We start from the raw sequence: 25,792 nt of genomic DNA, 5'->3' as shown, positions 1-25,792 counted from the left end.
TGTGCAAAACATTTCCTCTCCTGTTCTGTTCCTGGTATTAAACTATTTGCTTTTATACTGTTCAATAACCAAAATCTGCTCCCTTTCTTTTGGGCTGTCCTGGAATATATCACATAACTAGAGTCACATATCTGATCTGATATGTTGAACAAATAGTGGAAATTTAGCTCCTGCTCCTGTTTCAGATGCATGGTAATCCCTCCATGCATTACAGAAGCTTCCAAAATGCCTGTGCTGATATCACAGGTGCCTGTTTCAAGAACTAGTCAAGACAAAGCAATTTAACATGGTGATTTTGCCTTGGAGTATTCCTGCACTTTTTCAGTGTATATCAGATCATCAGATTGATTTCTTTTAATGTAGACTATTGTATTTGATTAGTGTGGACAAAGCTAAACTGACATCAGTGTATTTAGTGTGCCCATACAAGCCAGCGTAATTGTCTTAAGACAGACTTCTTAATAAGTACCCTGTAATTTTTTTTTTAAATAAGGTTAAACCTGCAGCTGCTCTAGAATGTCCTTCATTGGCATTAAGTGTCTTTAGATTAGAAACCTATTCTCCCTGTTTCACAGCTGGGCACAACCTGACACATGGATTCCAGTATTTTAGAAATACTGCCCTAAATCACTTCAGTGTATGGAAAGGGTTGAAATGAAAAATAAATACTTCCATCACCTTCTTCCATTGCTCTTGTTCTTGGTCTGACAAGATGAATTACAGTATTTACCTTACTTTAATTTGGGTTGATGCGCTTAAAAATCTTGCCAGTCTGTTAACAATAGAGAGTTTTTGTTCTCAGTCAAAATATTGCTTTAAAAGAAAGGAAGCAGTAAGACACAGAGAGAAAACCTTCCTTCTGTTTTACTTCACAAAAAACTAGTAACCTTGGATCAGGAACATTTCAGAGAGAAAAGAGAAAAAGTTTAGACTTAGACATGCAGATAAGACAAGATTTGTAGGAAGAGATGATCTTTTATTAAATGAAGTAGCTTAACTGGAAAAAATAAGTTTTTGGATACAAAAGCCCTCCTTTCGGTTTCTGCAGAATCTGGAGATTTGGGGCTTATTTAATTTCATTCATATCTAAGTTACTATTTTTAGAAGACTTTTGAAAAAACCTCCAGACTGCCTCCTCTCCATAAGATGTCTCAGCTTGAACATTCAGAAATTTATTTGAAACACTGGGTTGTGAAAGATGTAAAATACGCGCAATAAAAGGGATTAGCCATCTAAATAGTGTAGTTAGAAAGACACAGGTAAGCTAAATTGTATCTTCTTAAATTTGCACGGTCCTTATTAACTTCTGAAGGAGCTTGGCAAATATATCTGAGAGCACACTTTGTCTTTTTGAAGTGTAAATTGACTCCTTCCCATCCCAGCTCAAAGCTCTAGCATATCAATTTGCAGAACCTAAGAGTATTTCTTTTCACATTACTTTGGTAATATAGTCTACAAATTGTGTCTGCAGTGAAAGTGTTACTACTACTGAAGAGGCAGTTAAACATGCAGCCTTTCGGAGATTGGTGCACAGCATTCATCCTTGATGTGGCTTCGTTGCAATCCTGATTTCTTTGAAGTCAGTGGGAAAACTTCAGAATTTCACCTTGAATTTCAATGGAGTATGCAACCAGTAGGATGAAAGTGACCTAGAAATAACATTAGTGCCAAGGGAACTAATATGGACTGTTGCTTTTGTAATTCCCACATCATTATGCATGTAAGATTTTCATGCCTGGAGAAGTGGAAGGAAAAAGCCTTGCAAACATGCTTGCAGGCACTCTCTTTCTCTGCTCTCTTCTCCTAAGGCTTTATGTTGAGAAACTCTCCAAACAGCTGGAGGATTAATAATCATTTCTCTAGTTTATTGAAGGAAATTTAACACCTTCACCACTGAATCTTTCTCTGCAGCAATGTGCATTATAAACTCTGTGAATGAACATGCTTCAGTATTATACTTCACTGCAACCACCAAAAGAAGCCCTCTATGCTCTTCTGAAAGAAGAAGTGGGCAGGAAACAGAGACCAAAAGATCCAGGTAGATGTGAATATTTCTAACCCTCTTGAAAGAAAAAACTCTTAAAGGATCACTTATGACTATTTGAAAATACTGAACTGCCTAAAAAGGCCAAGATAGACATAATTCCCTCCTACAGTGGGAAAAGATATACCAGGCTGATCATATTCAAAGCCAGCTAAAGTCCTACACTTTTTCCAGTGGTACCAGCCTTCAGCACCTGCAATGAACTAAGCTTTTGAGGCCATTTATATTCAGTGGTTTTGCTCCTCTTTCCCTTTAGCTGCTCTCAGCTCACCAAGGGCCATCAACTGTTGACAGTGAGTGTCACCAAGATCTCCTAGTCCTCATTTCCTCCTCCATGATCCTCTCTCAAGCAGTCCTTCTCCTGGAAGATTGGAATGGCCATGGGACAAAAGAGAGCAGGGAGAGAACTGTGTAAAGCCAGTAAAAGCAAAAACTCTGTAAAGAAAACAGTATTTTTGCTGTACAAATTGTCAGTAAGGCACATATCAGTCCCATTTAATGGCAGGCTCTACAGATCAGCTCACATCTATTTGGAGCAGCAGGACATGCAGTAAGGGGGGGACAAAGGGCATTTAAAAGATTGAAGGGAATACTGTGTACCTTTCAGAGCGCAGCAACACTTTGCTGTCCTCGGATAAAAGCAAAAAAAGGTTTCTGACACATACCAGATGGGTCAAGGTGGGATCAGTCCCATTTCTGAAAAAAAAAGACTTGTTACATTTTGATCTTGCAAAAACAACTTTTAAAATTCACAGGTTTTTGGGGATACAGACTGTGTACTGAGCTTTCCTTACTCATGATTATTTTTCATATAGAAACAGTGCTTTATTTTTTCTCTCTGAATAAGACCCAGAATCACCTACTATGAATATGCTTCTGGAATATGCTGGAAAAAACCCCTGTCTCTATGTCCCCCTGATTATGACTCACTCGTGGCGAAAGGAGGGGGTATCCTTTCCCTGCTCCAGGAGTTAGGACACAAGGTTCAATCAGAAAATGATTAAAGCCTCAGAGGCAGCATCTCTGTTTGCTGAGGCTGGTGTCATTACGGAGGGACTCCCTGAGGCTAGAGCAGAATGAGTGAGATCGGAGTCGGGCTGCCTGTTTTTGTATCCCTGCAACCTAATTGCAAGGAAATGTTTTGGGAACACACAGCTGCCATTGCACATGGTACTGGCCCATATTTGGAAGCAGACACAAATGCCTGTTTAACCAGCCCCAGGATTTCTGTGTGGCTGTGGGAAGTGGTGCTTTTTCTAACCCTGTCAGGCAAGCCCTTGGCCATTTACTCACCCGCAGCAGCTGTCCTTTTCAACAAGGAGCATCTCGACCCAGAGACAGGTGGGACCATAAGTTCACGTGGCAAAGCTAATGTTTCCCCTCTGTCTCTTAAGACAGACAGCTGCCAAGTGACACCCCTGGCACTGCTGACCAGTCATTAGCACTTTAATGAGGCACAGTGACTGCTATGGTTCTGTGAGAGCTCAGTGAACATCTGGCCTTTACTCTCCCTGAACTAGTGCAGCTGCTCACGGGCAAAGCTCTGCTCTTCAGTACTTCACCTGCTGCCTTCTCCAATCATACATGCTGATCCTGCCTCAACAAACCCTCTTCCTTCTGTCAGCACCATGTTGCCTGCTGAGTGGCAGCACCCAGACGTGCCTGGTGCCCACCAGCACTGCGGGCACGCCAACCACTAATTTGGGCTGGGATAGAGACCATGTGCTCCCTGCACCGGCAAGGCCATGTCTGACCTCTAGCATCATTCACCCCGCAGTTCACCACTTGAAGGGAGAGGTTATTTAGCTCACACTGCTTTTTAAACCCCTCCTCCCTTTTTTTGTCTGTTCCTTGCTTGCTTTGAATTTTCCCTGACAACTTCCCACCAGCCTGCTCCAGCAACACTGCCTTCTTCCCACAGTCTATCTGGAAGAGAGTCTCTCACAAAAGGAATTCAGATCCTGTCACCTTTTGAGGAAGAAAATGACCAAACACAAAACTCCAGGCTTGGGGATTCATTTGGCAGAGCCAAACCCCCAGGGATTCCCCTTGCTGGGCAGCCAGTGAGCATCCTCTGAAATAGCTGGAGCAGCCTTGTGGCTGGAGCCCTCTTCTGATGGAGAGGCTGGTTTTGTGGGAAAACAGCACTTGGGAGCAATAATGCTTGCTCTCCCAAGCCAACTGGTGGAGGCCAATGTGAATGAGATTAAGCTAGTGAAAATGGACCATGATTTTCTCCAGATTGCTAACTCCACTGTCACTCAGGGAAGACTGAGCAGTCTCTGTCTTCATGCAAATGTAGTTATGAAGCTTTTTAATGGATTTAAATGGCTTTAGCTATTCTAAAGCAGTTTTCACACAAGTCTCTCTCAGCTGCACAATATTTAGACCTCTATGGAGAATTTGGCTTCTCAGTTGCTAACTTCGTTGGTTTATTTATGCAAGGATCTATGAGTTTTAGGTGTTAAAAGAGCTTTAAAGATTATTGGCTGCAAACTAATACACCCTGATCATCAGACCAGGGCAGAGGCAATCGCTGATCTCCCTGATAGGCATGATTTATTCAAAGTTAAATCAGTCACGCTCAAGGCTTATCACAAAGAGTGCTCTCCTTGACCATCTCCTAAATCTGAAGGACAGCCTGCATTCAAGGATAAAGATTGTGCACAAAAGCTAAGTACGTTTTACAGGGAGGCAGGAAACAGTTAGATCACAGCTCGTCCCAAGATCTTAAACCAGCTGAATCCATTAAAATTTTCAGCAATGACAGCAGCTGCAGGGAGAATGCCCTTTTTGAATTGCAGCCACTGCCTAAGATGTGCATATGCAATATGGTCCCTATAAATTGCTATTTTTCACACTGGCTGCTCCATTTCTTTCCTGAGATAGCATCTCACTGGATTTGCCTGAGTGGTTCATGTTATCACTGTATAACACCAATAGATGTTTCATATTGTGCTTATCACTCACAGCCACCCTGAGTCTGGCAGCTGAGCTGACCTTTGATACATTCATTATTGTTCGCCACTTAGATAGCACTATAAATTTACACAATGCTTTACAAATAGAAATACATCATTCCTGTTCCAAAGAAGTCCTGTATCAGTTTAAAAAGTGCTGTATCAGGGGGAAAGTTGAATCAAGGTTAATGAGCTATTTAGGTATGATCTGAGAGAAACCACATAGGTGATTTTGTTGATCTCAGCCTGGCAGAGCTCAAATTAATGCCACTCTCACCTACTATCAGCAGGAATAAAAGCCAGTTCAGCACCTGAAATGGCAGTAACTTTGAAACAACAGAGCATTAAACGACAAACATTTTCCAGCTCTGCTCTCGCCCTTCCTGCAGTGAAAGCTGGCTTTGCAGGCAGGAGGCTGCACAATATCAGGGTAGACAGAAATACTGAGGTAAAGCGAGGGACTTTCCACTGCATCTGTAGCAGAGCATCCTGGTTTAGAGTCTTGTGTTATTTCATTTCTCCCTGCTCACTGAGGCTCCTGCACATCCATTGGTGCTACCTGCCCTCCTCATGTCACACGTGCCCGCAGGAGAACAGGTTTCTCAGGCACCCCATGATCTGGGCAGCCAGGCACAAACACGACTCTTCCCGGGGGACTTCTGGGGAGAATTGTACAAAATGTCATTAGCAGATGATTCTTTGACGCCACAGTCTGGTAGAGCTACTCTTTTAATCGAAGTGGGAGAATATTCACCATTTCATCATGAACACGATTCTGACAGGCTTGCCTTGGGGCTACCTGTGGGGCTAACATACCACTATCCCCTGTGGAGGCCAGATGCACACAGCAGTCACAAAACTGACAGGTCCCAAGGGATGGATGTGATCCTGATTTACACTGCACCCTCCAGGAGGGGTGGCTGGGCAAGAGGAAGGGGTTCAATGTAAAACCTCTCAAATGTCTCTCAAAGGGGTGACTGTCACCCCCGTGTGTGGCAATGCTGAAACCATGCAATTTAGCCTGGGATAGCCATCAGGGCCAAAAGAGCAGTAGCACTGAATCTGTTTCGAACTTTTTTGTCTTTGGAATAACGATGTGAAAAGTTGCTTTGAACTCATTGTGCCCATTTGTTCTTCCACTGTATTTTTTTCCAGAGCAGAACAATGAGCATCCTGGTCTAAGACCTTTTCATCTTCCACCTGGAATTCTAGCTTTTGCAGGGTTTTACTTCATGCCTCAGAAACATGCAGTTTTTATGTGAATATTAAACAAAATGTACTGCACAATTACCTACAGATTGCCATCAGATGGATGTTGATTACAGGAAATAAGAACTGAAGAGGCTGTATAGAAGCAACTTGAAAGCAACAAAAATGAAGCTCATTTATGTTTTCTCAGCCTATCTCCAGTAGCTTTGTTGCATATACACTATATTTTCTACTCTGATTGAAATACAAATTGCTTTCTCTGTGGAAAGGTCTAGTCAGGACAAAGAATACCTTAATCTGCAGGTTTTGGAATCCTGTATTCAGGGTCAGGGTATCATGCCAAGCGGCCTGACCTGAACAAATGAATGCAGAAGTACCTTGCTGAAAGGTAAATCTTCCTACAGGGTTTGTCCAGCATGAGCTCCTTGCCCCCACCCCATCTGTCCTTCCACTAAAATCTCTGCATTAGCACAGCTGGGATCAAATACACAAGCACCGCAACAAAGAAGTGTGAGGGAAAGGTACAAGAAATGAGTCTCATGTTCACCATTTGTAACTCAACAGGCCTGCTTTCTGCAATTTGCCATTTTACAGCATTGCCCTTCCAATACCTCACCACTGCCTTCTGAGTGGAGAGCCACTAATACATTTTTTTTCTTGGTTGCTTGCTGTGAAATTGTGGTCACACTGAATGCAGCTGGTGTGGGAGGGATAGAGCTGGTGTCACCAATGAAAGTACTGAGATCTCACTTTTAAAGGAAATTTTACAGTTCCAAAGGAGAGCAGGCAAGAGAGAAAAGAGGCATTGGCTCTGGCCACCTGCCCCGCTCCAGTGCTGAGGATTGTCAGATAAGCAGTAAGCAGATGCTCTTTAATATTTACAATGCAGTAAGTGAGAAAAGAGAAGGGGCAATGACACTTTGCTCTGTGTTAAGATCTCAATTAGGACCTCATGAAATGTTGAGGCTCTGCCTTCTGAAGCGGATGGGTTGTATTTGGAAAGCCATTCACCCCTGAAGAGTACTTGCCTACTACAAATTGCATTCACTTCTTTGAGAAAGTACTCAGTGTTGTCTGACATCTGGATAGTATCTGAGTGAAGGAGTCAGCTTTTTGATTCTGAGTCTTGAATATTTAATTCTGAGCTAATTGCTCGCCTTGCAGTGCATATTTTTGTTTTCAGAACATGTTGTTTGTGCTCTTCTTCCAATGCAGCACAAATAAAAACCATAACATGTGGCACTCTAGGACGGGACCAAAAAAAAAAGATTTTTTCATAGATGCTCATCTCATCATCTCCCTGCCTCTAGAAAATGCTTCTAGCTAAACCTACATAGCAGCCACTGAAGAAATAATGCAATTAGAGAGTAATGATTAGAGCCTGGACCTGTTTAATTCAATACTTCCCTACTTGCAGAAAAAGTTGTATTTTTCCCACTTTCACCATTTGATTTAATATGATCAGTACAATAAATTAGCAGTAATTAGACTCCATAGGTTCATACTCCTCAACAGCCTATCATTAGAGATGTAGCACAGTCCCACTGCATCATCAGCCTGGCCCTGAGCACTGTGTGAGGCTGCTCTGCTGGGATACATTGCATCCTACTGTATGTACATCACACATGAGATGCTCCTGCAAGCCGGCTGTGATAGACCTGCCTTTCCCTTTAGGAAGAACATGCACAGCTGTGGCTGTGTTTCTAGCAGCTACCCTGAAAGTGCTTTTTTTTTTTTTTTTTTTTTCTTTTCTTTTCTTCAGAATTTATGGTTACATCTCTTATCTCTTTCAAACACATTCACCTCCAGCAGTCTTCGCAGCAACGTGTTTGTAACTAAACTTTATGGCTGGCAAGTAAAATTGCCAGGCGAGGTGACAGACATTTCCAGCTATTGTGGCTTCCTCAGCTTCTGCTCTCTCCCTCCCTTCTTCCTTTTATTAACAGTTGTCTGCAGCCACCTTTGATGTGAAGGGAAATGCTCAAACCATGAGGATATATAACACTGTAATAGACACCCTTAAGCAAAAAGGCCTGTGAAAGCTGTAGATGTGTCTCAAAAAATGTTAATTCTCTGCTGATTACTTAAATTAAAGTGGCAGTTTTTAAAATAACTTTTAAACCTGACTTTCAAAGTGGCCTGAGCTACATTTTTTTCCCTTTGGGCCATGATGAATGCAAAAGTAATTTTACAGACACTGACTTCAGTCCTGACTCGCACTGCAGGTCATGTTCACAGTGGAAATGAACCTATTAACAAAACTGGAGATGTTCAAGGTGTCTGTGTATAGATGTTCCTGCTCTTCTTCTGAAGACTAGTAGAAGATCTTCATGTATATGAATAAGGGGTTTTTTTTTCTTTTAATGATGCCTTTCCTGGGACAAAAAGTGCCCTGGGAACCTGCAGCTTGTGACAGAAAGACTCTGCGGACTCCATCTCAGTAAAACAGTTCCTCCCTCTTAGGTTTCAGGAAGAAGAGTGTGAAAGTCAAATGAGCACATACTAGGGGTGCTACACAGTATCCTTTTGTACTTTATATTTTCCAACTTGGAATTTACTATTTTGCTATTTTCATACCTGGATTTTTTCCTGTGATTATGACTTTCATGGCAAAGATAAGGAAATATTTTTCTTTATCTCAGCTGCAGTTGTGATGTCCCTGCTACACCTGTTGTCAGTGTCCTCCTCCACCACTGCTTGATGTTCTCAACTCATCTGCACCTACCCTTCTCCCTCAGATGCTTCTGGTATCAGCGAGCAGTAGAGATTATACCCTCCAGCATTAATAATACAGCAAGTATGAGGCAGCCACTGATGGCTCCTGTTGCATCTAATGCTAGCAGCAAAAGCAACTACTGAAACAAAGGCTTCCCCCATGCCATCCTACAGGATAACATGATGCAGTGGTGCAAGGTGCAGCTGGGCTGAAAGGCCCAGGCCTGCAGCATGCAGAGGAACAGGGAGCAACACAACCAGACAGGTTTGTTCTAACCTTGGGTTCATGTTCCACTATCACTTTGGCATAACATAGTGCATGAAAAAGAGCAGAGGCACCAAATATGAAAGTGGACTGATTCTGAGCACAAGGAAAATGACCAAAGGCAGAGAAGAAGGTTTGCAGGGAGAGGCAAGATGATAGAAGGGAGCCCTCTTTAAGTTGCAAACATGACCCATGTATCCCAGATGTAGAAGCACTGGGTTCCTGAGGATTTCAAGCAGGATGGACAAAATTGTGCAAGGGTGAACTCCTGTGCTGGGTCAATGAACAAGCAAGGCATCAGCTTAACCAGGTGTAGCAAGTCCTGCCACGCCAAGCAGGTGGCCTGCAGCACAGACCTCCCTTGGCTAGAGCAGCCACCTCTTTTATAGGACATCACTTTTTGAAATTTGTGTTTAGGGGTCAGCCATGTAATGCTAATATCTGAAAATTTCTTTACAAATTTCACAGTTTTCAGGCATTAGGAAAAAGATCCACCCAATCTGCAGGCTCCATATGAAAACTCCTAGCAAGCTTTAGGAGAAATATATATTTGATGCAAATAAATGGCATATTCAGAACGTAAGAGTTCCACCCTGCATTTGGTTTTGCAAATTATCAAAATCATAGTTAAGCCACACAAAATATTCCTGAGGTGTTATGACTGATGGAAAAGCTTTAATATTTCATAATCTCAAGGTCAGAGCTCAGATCTGAAGCTTACCTGCAAACCTAGCAAAAACTGTATTTGAAAATGTTCTTCAGTTCTTGAAAAGCCTAGTAGGTGGTCAGCAAGCTATTCACATATCCACATTTATTTACATAAATATTTCAGAGTCCATAATGTTTTAATTGCGTTACTGCATTTTAATGTATTACTGTGCCACAGTAGATTACAAAGGTTGACCTTTTTACTGCTCTCAGGAAATACGGTTGTGACTTTTCAGTCTAGAGGCCTCAGTTTCCCCCCCAAAATATAAAGTTTGAAGACCAAATGCTGTTCTTGGTTAAGTCCTGCGAGCACACTGAACTCCAGGGTTATAGTACGCCTGCAACTTTGCAACATGCAACTGGAGTGTATGGGAAAATGAACTGGTCAGCAAATCTCAGTTGGAGATAGGGCTTGATAGGAAAAGGGCCCAGTTTGAAGTCCCAGGGTAGAAGCTGCGTCTGGAGAGCTGGAAGAAAGTCCCAGCTAAGTAAGCAATAGACCAGTTATTCTGGAGCTGGGAAGTGCCCTTTCCAGCCGGTGACAACACAGCTCTCCTAAATAAATCTCTGCTGGGATAGCAGGCTTGGGTATGGCCCGAGGCACCAAGCCGATCTAGCTAGAGCAGTGGAAGACAAGACCAGGGTGCTGGGCACTTCCCCAAAATCCTCAGGAGTCTGCAGGCTCCCAAGAACAACCTCAGCTGGACTCTTTCACTCAGGTGAATGGTTCGCCACTCAAAAGAGGGGCCTTGGCCGTGTAACACCCCTCCCTCTCTGTGACACCCAAATATGGGACAAGAAGAGAAATTCCTCGGCTTCCAGACCAGGGGAGCCTTACCAAACTTTTCTTCCACAGTCTCCTCTGGGCTACCATGGAGATAGTTTTCTTTGCAATAGGAGCAATTGAATTGTTAACAGCAGGAATCCTGTCAGAGCAAACTCTTTAAATTGACATGTTTATGGCATTGCAATGACGGTACGAGGCAGAAATAATCTGAATGCTAATTAGATCATCCAGAGCACTTTACAAATCTGGCCCAACAGAGCTAATCATGCTGTGAGACTAGACTACTGAAACGTCAGAAGTCAACTGGAAAAAAACACAACTGTGTCTCTTATGCCTACACTCCCAATGTCTAACAGAGATGCTGGGTGCCACAATTTGCTCCTGTTACTGGGTCCTTCCTGGCATTCCCTCTCTGCTTGCCAAGAAAACAGGCATCTGTTGCCTCTTCCTGCTGGGTATATTGAACCACCCCTGGTGTGTCTGTCTTCCTGCATTTGAACTTTACACATCTTTGTGAGGCATAAAGCATACAGGGACAACAGACAAGCACAGGAAGATGACTCTAATATTAGGACTTCTCCTAGGAAATTCTGAGTGTTTTCTCTGTCTTTGGCATCATTTGCTCTCAGAACAAGCTGGGAGCATTCCCAACAAAATGTGTTTTCTTTTTAATGTTCAAGATAGAAAAAAGATTACCAAAATCTGACTGCTGTGCGTTTAGATTATATGGTACCCATAACAAGCGAAGAAGCCTTCCCTTCCTGTGTATATAGATGATTACTGCATATACTACTCAACTAATGCAGTTGGGCATATTTGGGGAAGCCCAGTTTGGGTTCCCAAATGTGTAAAACAGACCATGAAAAAAAAATCCAAAGGAAGCTACCTGTACAGTGTTCCTGAAACTTCTTGTGCGTGCAGTATTTTCCTTCTGACGCCTGAAGCAATGGTTTGATCTAACGGAATTCTGCATATTCAAAGATCTGTCTGTCAAAGAAAATTTATTAGAAACAAATTGTCTCACTGCATTCAAAATTTATTACCAGTAGTATACAATTATTCATTAAAGTCATAGTTTTGGAAACTAGCTCTGCTTGATGGTTATTTTTAATTTATTTTTCTTTCTTTTCCTTTCTCTTCCTTTCCTCCTTCCTCCTCCCCCTCCCTCCTTCCTGCCTATTTTCTTTCTTTTATTTTCTCTCTCTCCCCTTTTTCCTTTCCTTTCTTTTTTTCTTTTTTTTTTTTTTTTTTTGACACGGATTTTGTCCTGAAAACAAGCCCTTTGGTTGACAGCTGCCTGCCCTGCTATGCAAGCGGCTGGCTAAAACAGTTTGGCAAGGCTGCGTCCTGGGGAAGCTGAGAGGCTTCATGGCCCAGCCAGGGAGGTGGCTCTTGAGCCACCCGAATGCCACCTACCGCAGTCAGGCTGCTGTGCGCACTCTGGTTTGGTGATCCCGTCTTTCTGTGTGTGCAACCAGCTCAGCCTTTCTTCAAATGAGATTTTTTTTCCCCTTTTATACTGTTCTCAGAACATACTTCGCAGAGCAACCACCACATCAATAGCCACAGATACCATCTCACGCAGAGCTGCTGGCTACGAGACCTACAAATCTGTTTTTTCTGTAGCTGAGAACCAGCAGACAGTTCTCACTATAATAAACATTTCTCATGCCTCTCATAGCTATCCTTGCCCCACGGATCATCCCTCCAACATTTGATGCACTTACCCCACCGCTGTATAATACCTGATCATTGCAATTGTGCACTGCACAACTGAAATCCAGTGTCTTAGAAATGGCCAGTATTTGGCTCAGCTGCTACAGTAGGACTATTTTGCTGGCAAGGGATGCTGTCTGCAGGCCAGCAGCATGTCTCATTTCCAAGAGGCATGTTGCTCTAAATGAGCTTTTTCTCCCTTCTGACCGCATTGTGCTTGCATCCCTTAGGCTCTCTCAGCTACAATAACATCACTTCTGCTTACTTTCCCAGGAAAGAGAGTTGTGCTGGCTTTGTTTCATGAAGTAACACAAAACCCATTGATGGTGTTTGATAACATTAGTGATTTTAAGCTCTCTGGCTGTGTTTGAAATTTCTACCCTAAGTTAATACTAAAAACTAGAGGGACTAAGTAACAAAAGTGATTGCAATGTGCCTGTGAAGCCCAAGAACAATTAATTAACCATTTCATTTCTAAGAATAATATAAGAATCCTGCATGCTCAATACAGCTTTTGTTCTGTATTTGGAAATAGGGGAAGCTACTTGCAGCCTGTCACGATGCCACTAGTAACTGAAGGGGAGGCCAAGGAAATTCAGGAAATAACTAATCTACTATCCAACTAATCTACTCCCAATTCCTAAAAGATTCTGCTAAGAGACTTTGTCCATGAACAGCCTAGGAGTTCCAGAAGACTTGGAAGAGTGATAATTTAGTGCTAGTATTTTTTAAAAGACTAGCAGTGTGGACAATGTAGTTATACAACTGCCTGACATGAATTCTAGGAAAAATAATAATGGAAAAACAGATTTGGATGCAACAGATGAATAAAGGATGAAAGTATAAATAATGCTAGTCAATCTGCAATAACAATTGTTTATTTTTTATCAGATTAAACTGTTTTTACCATTTTTATGTGACACGTGAAGTTGACAGCATTCCCTGCAGAGCTATTATATATTTGGACTTTTGTAAGATATTTCACTTAGTACTCTCTGAAATTCTCACAAAAAAAAGTTACCTTGCACACATTCTTAAGGTACATTTTTAGGGACAGAAGAAATAGCTGGAGATGTTTCTAATAGGTTCTTGCAGAGGTAATTTCCTGGCCTACTGTTCTTCTGTATTTTTGTCAGTGATGGGAGAATCATTGCTGATATAATTTGTTCAGTCCATTTCAGTTATCAGAAGACAAACAGTGCCCTGATTATGGCATATATGTATCTTTCTAGGGAGAAAATAAAAGATACCAAAAGCTTTTTAAGTCTATCAGAAAAAGAACAAAAGAACGAAAGAACAAAAAACTGCCTGGAAGGTAAATCCAGATGAATTCAATTAGCAATTAGGATCACATTCTTACCAGTAAGAGCACTCAGGGGGATGAGTTACTTAGAGAAGTGGGGCATTTGTCATCTTTTGATGTCTTTCAGTGACAGCTGGATGCATTTCTTCAGGATAGGGTTTAGACCTACAGTAAGTATTAACTGTGTGAAACGACCGAGACTATGAGGGGCGAGCAGGCAGCCCTGATGTCCAGGGTCCTTTTTCACCACATTACCTGACAAGCCACCCTGGCGAAACGTTTGCTGGAGCTTCTCTGTAAGAGCCTTCCTCCCTTTTCTTACGAGAGGGAAAAATCATTGCTTCCTAAGATCTGATCTAATGCCTTTTGGCTCAGATGCTGTGGTCCAGGCGTTGGTTGAAATGCATATATGTCTGAGAGAGCTGCAGGTGGTTATTTTGGTGACCTGGATTTTACTGCAGATAATGTGCACAAGTTGGCTTGTGAGAGTAGGGGGGATTTTCCCTTCCTCAGAGGCTACACAGCCAGAGGCAGGGTACAGCCATCCATTGTGGTGCTCCTGGGAGAAGCATTTCTCATGTGCCAGATCTGCACATCCAGTCTGAATGCTCAGAATTACACGGGTTCTATTTGGGGAGTTTTCCCCATGTGCCAGTGTGACAGGGATCATTGCATTTACTGTCCTGGGTTTGGTTTTCACCTTTCTCTGTAGCATGGTGCATGATCCATCTTCTGTGATCATCCAGGAGTTTTATTTCCTGAAGCAGTGAACCTAGGACATGGCTAACACCTGTGATCCTCTGCTCCCCTCTCCAGCACAACATAATTGCTGTTTTGAGATTTTACTACAGGTTTAAGTTTGCTACACAGTGCTGGAAATGGCTTCAGTAAATGCTCTTGGATTTTCCCCTCTAGACACCCATTACCTGTTTGCAAGCTGGTCCCTTGCAGTTCAGTGCTCCCAAAAAGCCAGTGCTTGTGCACAGCGACTGCAGCATTGTGTTTTCACTGTTGCTTCTGCCTGTTTGAAAACAGACAGTTTTCAAGCTGCCTTTCAGTGCTTGCTCTCAAGAAGTTGATTATTTGTTTTTCTTGTTTGGCTTAGCTGCTTTTGTCTTCCCACTTCCAGCAGGCTGTCATGTGGACTGAACAGAAATGGTTAACCTCGGGGGGGGGAGGGGGGGAGCATAACCATCACCATCTGCAGCCATTTAGGATCTAATAACACCTCATGTAAGAGCTGCGGTGTTCATCCAGTGCCAAGTTAGAGCTGGTAATTTCTTCTGCTTAGTTAGTCACCGACAGGCACGTTGGTTGCTTCCTAAACCAACTGTGCGACATGAAACAATTGCTGCGCTCAGCGTCAGGTGTCTGGCAAGTCCCGAGCAAGCTGCCTCTTGGTTAGCCTTCATCTGCAGGTGATTTTGAGCCTTTGTTTCGTGAAGTGCAGGGAGCTCTGTGGATGAAAGAAGCTGGAGGAGCCCAGAGCAGCCCTGTGAAGCAGTACACACAACCCTGCTCTGGACAGGCCGGTGAAATGGTTTGCACTGTAAAAAACCTGAGAGCTCATAAGGCTCCGGGGATTAAGAACATTTTTGCTCTGAAAAACCATTAAAACTTCCTCATTTACGCAAGCTGCAACACAGAGACACAAGAGCCCCAGAGGCCATTAAGTGCTTGGTTTCTGGGGATTACTGGTGTCACTTTGTTCCCACGGGATGGAGCTAAAGAGCTCTACTGACCCCACTGTCTGCCTTTGGGTAGGTTCCCCTGCTGACCCCGCAGTCTTGCCCGCCAAAGGGCCAGCCCACCATCCTCGCTTTGTCACCTTCTTGCTTCTCAGACCCTCACTTCTGGCACATGTAAAGCATTCGTGAGGACACCACAGAAGCAAAGCTGCTCCTGGTGTGCAAAAACCTTTGGTAGGAATGACTTGGGTTATAGCTGGGGTCTGGAGCCTGCACGCTGCTATCTTTCCCCACCCTAACATCTTCTTTTGTTTACTCTCATATTTTCTCCTTTTCCTAAGTGCTCAATCCTCCTTATTGGCAGGAATAACTGTTACAAAAATGAGATGCAGCAGGACTATTTCCAGCTGTCTGCCACCCGCCTTGCACCAAAGTTATTGTAACATGAGATGGATCCTGGTTGCAGATGTGTTTTGCAGGAAGACAGGCAGCAGGCAGTAGCTGTGTCAATACTGGTACTGGGAAATGTTGTTTCTTTTGTAAGCCGGCACATTAAAAGCGTTTGCGGAGTGGGAGCTTCATGCCCCAGCACGTGTTTGTGGGTTGGCAAAGGAAAGCACTGTGTGTCTGCCTGCCTGCCTTACACTGAACCAAAACAGGGAGGAGACAGAGAAAAGCCAGAGGAAACAAACCTCATGTGGATCAACGCTAAGGTCTAAGAAGCCGACAAGGGCCAGAACTCAAAAAACCCCAGGTCAACGGAGTTTCCGTATTGCTTGAATATTGCATATTCAATATTGCATATTCAAGCAATAGATCTGCTTGAAACACAGGATTGCTGCACTGGAACCTGACACTTTGAAAGGGACTTCTCTGCTGGATTGGTGTGAAAACACAATTTAAAGTTGCCATTAGCCAGTCAGGAAAGGCGAAATGGATAAGTTGAATACATCTTTATATATTTGTGTGTGTGTATATATATATATATATATATAAAATCACTTCTTTAATAAAAATAAATAAATTTTGGGATATGGTTATTTCATACCAAAAATCAATGTCGGTGCTTATTCAATTTTTTTCCTAAATAACATCTGGCTGAAGCTGACTCATTCCAGCAGAAGGACTCAACAGTGATGAACAGGTGTGTTGCCACTTCCAGTAAGTTTCAGGCCAGTATTATGCAGGCCAGAAGGAAATACGAAAACACAGACAGTGGCAGTTCAGCCTAGTTTTTCCTTACTAGCAAGGCCAACTATTCCCTATTATTAAAAACTAATAAATAAATAAATAAATCTGCAAAATAGCCTGAAGACCGTGATGCTGTCAAGCCACTACAGCCCTTTTATTTGCTGGCAGTTGCCATACAGTGACATCCTACAGCTGCTTACTGTCCTGTGAAGCGTCTGTAGTATCAGGCTTTAGCAACTATGGGTAAAAACTGGCCCTGTCATGGCAATCCTTTAAACGTGTGTCCGGCTTACAATGGGGATTTGCTGTATCGGGCAGCAGCAGAACCTGTCTTTTTAGGAAGCCACTGCAGGAAATGTGCAGGCAATGTCCCATAGGTACCATTTGCAGTACTTGGAGGGGGTAGACACCAAATGATGTATATGCATGTATGTGTCTTTAGCTCTTTTAAGGCAGTTTGGAAAAATAAATCTCTATTTATTCACACTCACTATTCCCACTGCTCTGTTTCTTTCAACACTACATTCAGCCCATGTAATTTTGCGAAGAGTTTCTTCAGTGAGAAGTGCCGTGGCCATAGGCTCTTAACTCCTCTCAACGGAGAGAGCAGTGCCCTGCGAACACCCGAGGTCTCCGGAGCCATCTGCCTCTTTTCACCACCAATAACAGAGAGACCTTGAGGATGGACAGTGAAAACACCATTAAATGCCTGGTCTTCAGGGGATAATCTGGTCTAAGGGGACAAGTTGCTCTCTCAGTATTTACACGGGTTTCGGGACCACATTCAGCTCCCATCTTACAACTGGACACTTCTCCAGTAACTCACCTAAGTGCTCTTAAATTTGAGTGTGAGTGATTTTAAAAGTATGTTTTTAGATGACACAGTATGAATTTGTTGGGTTTTACTCTGAAAAATGTGAAAGAGATTTTTAATTTTTCCTCTGTAGTGGTGAGCACCTAAACAAGTTCCCCCAGGCTTTTAACTGTCCAAGCTGTTTTAAAAGCTCAAAACCCCAACCAAACCAAAACGAAACAAAAAAAAAAAAAGCCAGAAAAACTGCTGAAGTGAATGAATTTTCTAATTTGAAAACTGAACACAGAAAATCATATTCTCCAAAGATCGCAAAACTGCAAACGCCCAAAATAACATGCAGGAATATCCCACTGTTCCTGTGGGAAACCAGGGAGCCTGGTGCAACCCCAGCACGCCATGCGTGTGCAGTCTCCAAACACCTGAATTTTCTTCATTGAGCTGGAAACAGCTTTTCCCAAGGGGTCAGCAAATGCTCTAAAAATAGAGAGGAGGCGCCTGCTGCAGAAATTAATGTACTTGGATGGGAGAGCTCTGACTTTACAGTATGAATGAAAGCCCAGGTCTTGTATAAAAATGTGCAACTGTATTTTAAATTAGCGTATTGCAGTGATCGTGTGTAACATCCCTCTGGTTGGAGTAAGACCAGGTCAGCTCTATTCTACTGCAGGTGTCTCACCTGGCTCCGACAAGGTCTGCCTCAGAGCATGACGGTCGCACACTTTTCTCTAAAAGTCTAGAGGCCCATGATGTCATGTTTAAAGACAAATGCAATGTGTTATGAAGGCTGTATTTACTAGTATACAATAGATATTATCTTTAGAGGGCATGCCACAACATTAATTAATGAATGCCTTCAGCTACTATGAGGAAAGCCTCCCACTCTCAGACTGGTGTTTACTCTGTTTAATAGATGCTGGGAGGATAATAGATGAAGGCAGACAGGATAAGTGATTTACTAGGCGCTTGAAGTAAAAGATGTTCCAGTGCCAGGTAAAATTCTATACCCATTTTCCACCCTGTGTTTAGAAAGTCACTTTAATTAAAAATGTTTTGCTTTAACTGCCACTGGGCAAGATTAACATCAAATATCATCAAAATGCCAAAGAAGCAGTAAGAGGGTTTTGCAAAATAGCAAATGGTAAAAGGAAATGTACCTTTCTTTGCACAGCAGGGAAGAAAAAGCACCAATCAATAGGGGACTAATGATAGTATTGAACAGTTAAATTGCCTCTGGCATTACAAATGAGGACTGTAGTCTTCTACATCTAAAACTCGATTTACAAGGTCAGAAGAGGACTCATGCAGCTTACAGAGAAGAAACATGGGATCACACTGAAGAGATTAGGAATTTTTTAACTGAACAGAGTCTCCCAACTAGAAAACCTATGAAGGCTCTTTGTTTTGTGCTTTTTTTTTTATCATTTCTTCTGCAGGGAGAAAGATCATTCCAAGAAAGGAAAGGAGTGAACAGGTTTTCCTAGAACAAATGCTTCCATCTCAGATTTTCATTTCAAAAAAATAACTAGTGTCAAACAAACACGATATCAAACAAATTATAGAACTGTTTAGACTTTTGAAAATTTTTATTTTAGTGTTTTGTCTTCTATTTCACAGATGCTACTAGGACTGGAAGTTCTATATAGTTGTGTTAAACCGTTCCCCAAGTATTTCCAACCCAAATGAAAGCCCCCTTAACTATAAGCAAAACTTCGTTCTAATCCAGCCACAAGGTTTAGGTGCTTGTTTAGTTGCTTAGCTAAACACCTGTTGTTAATTCTAAGCAGATTTTCCAGCAGTTGTGATATTTGTGGCCATGAAGCTGTTAAATTTGTTTTATGATTTTTCCTCTCTCCATTTTAAATATTAAGACGACACACCCTATGAGCCAAAGTTCAAGTACATTTACTCTTGCAAATGAGGAGATGTACACTGTGGACTGTGTCTGAATATACAAGAAAATTTTTGTGGGGATAGATCAGTTTCTTGGTGGGTGTGGAAACATAATCCTAACAGTACATTTTCCAGGTAGGTTTGTATCGATGTAGAATAAATTCAACTCAGTAAAACTATGCTGACATATATCAAAGATCTGCCTCAGTGCTGGGTTTTGCACTCTAAAATGAAAGCTTCAGTTGGATTCTTGCATCTGTTACTCTTGTCATGTCCTTCAGAAAGCTGATGAGCCTTTTGGTCTTTCAAGCTTGCTTTTTGTACTGCTAAAATAACTGGCAGCATTGCCACTTTATTTAACAGGTTCAGGATCAAGGTATGGGGTGAATACTGATTCTGCTTGTACAGCTAACAGAAGGGAATGTTCTGTAACACTCCTTGCAAGGACCTAACAACTTGTACATTAAAAAAGTGGAAGCTTTGAAGACATAATCAGTCTAGTATTTGAAGCTCAGTATTTATTCTAACAGCAATATTATTATTGTAACTGTGTTTTAGAGATCATTGCAACTAAGACATGAAGCTTATACAGAAATGAAAAGATTTCCTGCCTGAAAAGCGGAACGGAAGTCCAGATGGTGCAAAATGGCTTGAGCATGACAGAAAATTGAAAGCAGCTTTCTGTTTTGAAAGCCAAGAATAAACTTTCTTATATGGAATAATACTAGCTATGTACCTTCAATATGTGCGGGGGTTCCTTCTGTTAAATTCTCTCTCTCTCTCTCCCCCTCATTTTTTACCACTCAAACCACCTAAATATAAATACAGTCAAGGGGAAATGAGTCTAGTCCAAATCTATTGTAAGTTCTTGGAAGATCTCCCATCTTCTCCCTCCTACAATAATGTGTTTTCTGAGTTTGGAGCCTAATTTCACCTGCATGAGTCTTGGTGAAAGGATGAGTGTGGAATCTCATCCAATTTTACGTCTACTGGTATCCCCATTTTCTGCCCCAAGGTGAGTAGTGTAGGCTAACCTTGCTTGTGAGCTCTCGTTAGCCAGCCTAATCATCTGAACCAGAAGAAATGGTCATATTGTTTGCAAGGCCATATATGGCCCAAGATTGTCTTGGATATTTTTGATTTGAGAAGTAGCTAGTTGTGTAAGAGTTGTATATGCTTCTCACGCAGCACATTAACCAAACCATGCCACTTTTGTTACACACGTATTGATAAAGGATCTAACCCAATTTCCACAGCACATTTTGACACGAAGACCTGTAAAAACTTCCTCGTGGAAGTGCATTGTATTCTCAAATAAGGCTGCTACCAACAGGTGCTTGTTTTTGTTATTATCTTCTGTCAACCATAAGTAGTTTAACAAATTCCCAAAGTCCTTGAGTTGAAGCAACTGGTATAACTGAAAGGTGTGCTCATCTGAAGATGGATGAGGTGGTAATGGCATTGCTTCTCCTCTGAAATTTCCTATGCAATGCAGCAAAAGACATTCAGATAAGGTGCAGTCCTGCTACCTGACCATGAATAATCTCTACTTGACCCAATCTTAGAATGGTTTGACATGACCAAACTGTCAACTGTTATCTGTACTTGGTTTCTTAAAATTACCTCAGATCCCAGGGACTGGAAAATGGGAAATGTAACATTGATATTTAATAAGACCCTTAGGGAAATTTGAGAAGTACAGAGAGAGAAATTTGGTTTATATACTGGGCAGATTAATGGAAACAATATTAAAAATTATAATTAGCACTTTTGTACGTAAACATGTTATATACAGGGATGAATCAACATGGCTTTTAGACTAAAATCTGTTACAGTTATTTGAAGATGTCACCAAACATACAATTAAGGATGATCTAATCACTAAATCATTTGAAAAATGTCTCTCATTAAAGAATCTTAAAGAAACTAAGCAATTAGGGGGAATAATAACAGGCTGCAAATAGGAAGTGGAATGGGTCTAGCTGTAGAACTCCATATATGTTCATAAATCATCGTGAAAAGAAGGTGGAGAATTAAAAGACAATGTTTGCTGATGATACTGAATTATTCACAATAGTCAAACCTAAGACCAAGCAGAGCTGCAAAAGGATTTCATGGGACTGAGTCAGTAGATAATGCAATAGCTGATGGAATTCAATACTGATAAATACAAAGTAACACATGAAGGAAAAGCAACCCTAATTACACATTCACAATAATGGTCTCTAAATTAGCTATTAGTACCTAGAAAAAGATCTTGGAATCACTGTGGATATTTCTCTAAAAAATTTTAATTTAGTACAGGCCAGTGAACAAAAAGCTAAACTGAAAGTTAGGAATTGTTAGGAAAGAAATAGGGAATATCATCAGAAAATATCATCGTGCCACCCTGTTTAAGTCACTGGTATGCAAGCAGTGTATTCAGTTCTGGTCACATCATCCCCAGAGGCGCTATATTAGAGCTAGAAAGATATAGCAAATGCCAGCAAGGATGAAAATACAGAGATACGGTATAGTTCCTACATGAGAAGAAACTAATTGAGGGACTGTATAGAATAAATGGTCTGTAAAAGCAGGACCTGGAAAAAGCAAAGTGGGAATAGTTGTTTATGGTTTCCCATAATACTAAAAGTGGATTGCCAAGTGAAATTATCAGGCATTGATGACCAAAGAGAGCCCTTCCGCTCCTATTTTGTGTCTTGAAATTTTTAATTTGTTCAAGCAATCAATGTAGTCTTTGAAAATATCATACTAGCTTCAGCACTTGCATGCACTCAAATAAATGCGGTAATTCATGCTTCAGACAGTACATCTGGCTTGCTGCAATTCTAACCAAAGTTATGTTGGTTACATTTACATCATCCCATAGAGGTTTCCCCAGGTGCCAAGGCAGACCTTTTGGTTTCTGAATGAAGCCTGACACTCTCAAGGAGCCATTTTTGTCTCCTCCCTTTCCTTTTCTTCTAATAACCCACTTTTGTAAAGGGTCTATCTGAACCTGCACATGGATATACCCAAAGAGCAGAATCTTTTGTACTGAGTAACTGCTACTTCACCAAAGAAAGCACTCTGCTTAAGAGTGCAGGTAACTTGTAAAACTACTATTCAAAAGGGTGATTCCTAATGGGCAGGTACCAATCACCTTGTGCATAGAATTTATCCCTTGCTGGGCTGGCATGTCAGAAGGCATTTCTGAGCCATTATATTTTCTCTGCATACGGTACGATTACATGTCAGCAGTCTTTGGAGCTCTTAGAAAAGATAAGCTAAAAAGAGGCAAGATCTTGGAGCTGACCTGGTTTGGAACCTGTCATCATGACATTCAGTCACATAATAAGTCTCTGATGTTGGCAGTACTTTTGTCATCACATGTTTGAGAGCTCCTGTGGAGCTGCCCTGTAGAGGGAAAAATGCTGGTAAGCAAAGGCAGAAGAAAAGGACAGAAGGGTAGAAAGGAACTGACCTAAATGGCTAAGAAAGCACAGCTATTCCACAATTCAGATTCAACAATCTTCAGATTGCCAGAAAAATAAAACACAAACGGAGGAAGGTTGGTCACCGAAAATGAGAGCTGGGGTGGAGGGCTCTGCTCATCCCATTTGTCTCACAAACTGAGAGTGGGGAGTGGGGAAGAGGAGAAGGAAAGGAGAAGCCTCCTCAGGACATGGAGCCCTCCTCATTGACATACACAGGCACACTCCAAAATAAAAGAGGAATAGCAAATAGGTTACTTGTGTTAGTAATGAGCTCTAAATTGACCCAAGTGGGAAGGGACCAAGGAGGAGGGCAGATAATTCTCTGCACCAACCTTGGGAAAGATAGTGCTGAAGTGTGAAAATCCCTTCAGGCTATAACAGAGCAGACTGCACATCTTATCACCTCCAATAGGCTGTCCTGAATTTGCTGAGTCTATGATTATTTTGACTGGTAATCTGATTGCAGTTTGGTGACAACATTTTTCCTGTACAGCAGCTTTCCAAAGCCCAAGGGGCTTTGGAAATAGAGCTCACAGCTTTCACAGAGTGGCTGAATTGAAAGCTTAAATAATTTACTATTTTAAAAGACAGAAATAAAAAGCTGCATATTCTGTTCTTCAAGAAGGCCACTTGTGACTTCTTCAAAGGAATAAGAATGTAAGAACAGTGAGACCAGGGGTTTAGAGAGTTAATATCCCTCTTTCCAGTGCAGGCAGATGCCCAGAAAGGAGTAGGGACAAGAGTATGAGGTATTTTTCTTCTCCCAGTATTCTCCAGACCTCCAACTAGTTCTAGTGCTGGGGCTTTCCTGAACTGGATATGGTTTCCGTATCAATCCTCAGTGGGTTTCCCTTACAAACCTCACCCAGTCACACCACTGAGCCATGTAGTTTTTCCATTCACAAGATCCTTTGGTGATAGGTTGCACAGGTTTATTACCAGCAGCATGACAACCCCTTTTTTGTTTGTTTTGAGCCTCATTCCTACCTTCTGATACCGCTTAGTGCAATACCTTGCATATTGCACCAATCCCTTAGGATCCTGGCTCCTTGAAGCGCTAAGTAATAATATGCACCTAGCCTGTTACCATGTATTTGAAAAGGACCATAATTTAAAAGAACACAAAGAGGAAAGGAATGTAACAGAAGGGGAGTCTGAATAATACTTTCTCTCCAGTTAGCAGATTTGGTGCATTGAGAAGAATCAAACTCTCCTGCTAGCTCTGGCAATGCTATTTCACACCCAAAACTAAGTGGAAAAATGAAAGTGCCTCAGGCCTGAATTTCAACTGTGATTATTTTCCAGGTCACATTCTTTCTGACCTAACAGCACAATAAGACCATTTTTTAAAAAAGTATGCCATTATTTTCTGCAGCCATAATTCTATCTTATATTAGGTTATTTTGTCTAATATAATGGATTTGATCCTCTAGTCTGGTTGAAATACATTTTTCTCTGCAAAGGATGAAATTACCCAAATTACTTACCTGTGAAAAGGAGATCCTATTAATGGCACTGCGTCCATGACATACAGAACTGCATGACTACTCCTGGGCTCTGGTCATGCCTCTGGGACTTCCAGATGGTTGGCATTCAGATAGTCCTGTCTGAAAAACAAAGCTGTCGCTGAAAAACAGACCTTATCTCTGGGAGCATCCTCCTTTCCTTGCAATAGCCAAACATTTCTGATTCAAAGGGTGTCTGTGGTGCTACAGCTCTCAATCTGACTATTTATGTGCTTTGAGCAAGGCTTACGACATAATGCAAAGAACTGCTGGGTAATATGTGCCTTTCCATTCCCTGTGCACTCTATGGGTGGAGATTTATAGCTGATAAAGGTAGTATATGTTAGTAAAGCCAACCCCTCAGCATTTTGGAATCCACCTTTACTTCTCTGGAAGTTGGGACTATGCCAAATGATATGCAATTCATTATTGTTAAATAGAACTGAGTTTCTCCATAGCTCATTAATTCACTTATGCCTCCAGTTGTCTCTTCTTATTTTCTTCTTATGTCTCCTCACTGCCCTTTAGAAATCATTTTTGCTTTTGGTAATCAGGATGGTAATCAAAGCCTTCAGTTACAGACAAGCTCCTACTTACAAAATCCCTAAAGAGTTGATTGCTGGAAACTAGGAGGATCTGCCAGAGGAAAAAAACACTCAACTCCCTCTATTTAAGCAGCTTCTGCTGGCTGCGGTTACAAAGCCAACAAAATGGATCTTTGCCCTAACTCAATGCTTATGTTCACATGAGTAAAATATAAGGAGAACATTTTTGGTTTGAAAAAATGTGGTTTTTTGTGTAGACTTCAATTTGGTATGTGTAATGCCTGTTCAGTCAGGAGATAAATTTCCTGTTCTCATTTGGGTCTGAAATGCTATAAGCAGAGAAACAGTGAAAAATAGAGAAAAAAAATTAATTCCTTGAACAGATTATCAAGATTTTCTAATGTTTTGTTTATTGTAGAAGTTGGGCTAATTATTCATGCATAATTTCATGCATAATGATTTATGAACCCACAAAAAGCAATAATGTAACTTGTGTAATTAATTTGTAAGTATGTTCACAGGTCTACTTTTCCATTCCCTGGCTGGGTTTATCCCACAGATTCAGAAGAAGAGTTTCAAAAGTATTCCCTGTTGGCCTAAGTCTGCTCTCACGTCTGTTAATGTAAGTGTCCCATCCTGGGTACTTTTCTTCTGTAGACTGTTAGGTGAATTGACCTCAGGCAGGTAGCAATAGCATTTTCAGTTTTTAAATATGACTCTAAAATAGTCTGAATAATAAAAAAAAAAAAAGGCTACTTTACACATCATGCTAGCACCCCAGCCTATAAACAACTGTTTAAAAAAATATATTCACTGAAACAGAAAAATTAGCCTCTGATTTCATGTTCAATGCAGTGTAATATAAACCATATGCATATATCAAGTAGTGGAATAATCTTCATCACAGATTCGACTTCTGCATCCTTTCTCTCAATACGGAAATCTGTGATGAAAGACTCCTATGAAGGTTACTTAG

At 41.5% G+C, this 25,792-nt stretch overlaps 1 long non-coding RNA gene across 1 annotated transcript; it reads right to left on the bottom strand.

Annotated features, from left to right (window-relative positions):
- Positions 1-2,650: 2,650 nt before the first annotated feature.
- Positions 2,651-24,537, bottom strand: LOC112995925 (uncharacterized). The gene is made up of 3 exons (XR_003262299.2): positions 24,254-24,537; positions 11,575-11,675; positions 2,651-2,740 (listed from the first exon to the last, which is right to left on the bottom strand). It is a non-coding gene; the product is annotated as an uncharacterized LOC112995925 (long non-coding RNA).
- Between the last annotated feature and the right edge of the window lie 1,255 nt (positions 24,538-25,792).

Source organism: Dromaius novaehollandiae, chromosome 3 (genome assembly GCF_036370855.1).
Source record: "Dromaius novaehollandiae isolate bDroNov1 chromosome 3, bDroNov1.hap1, whole genome shotgun sequence".
NCBI classification, from domain to species: Eukaryota; Metazoa; Chordata; class Aves; order Casuariiformes; family Dromaiidae; genus Dromaius; species Dromaius novaehollandiae.
Note: the sequence above shows the minus strand (reverse complement) of the source record. Positions and strands in the feature narration are given on the sequence as shown.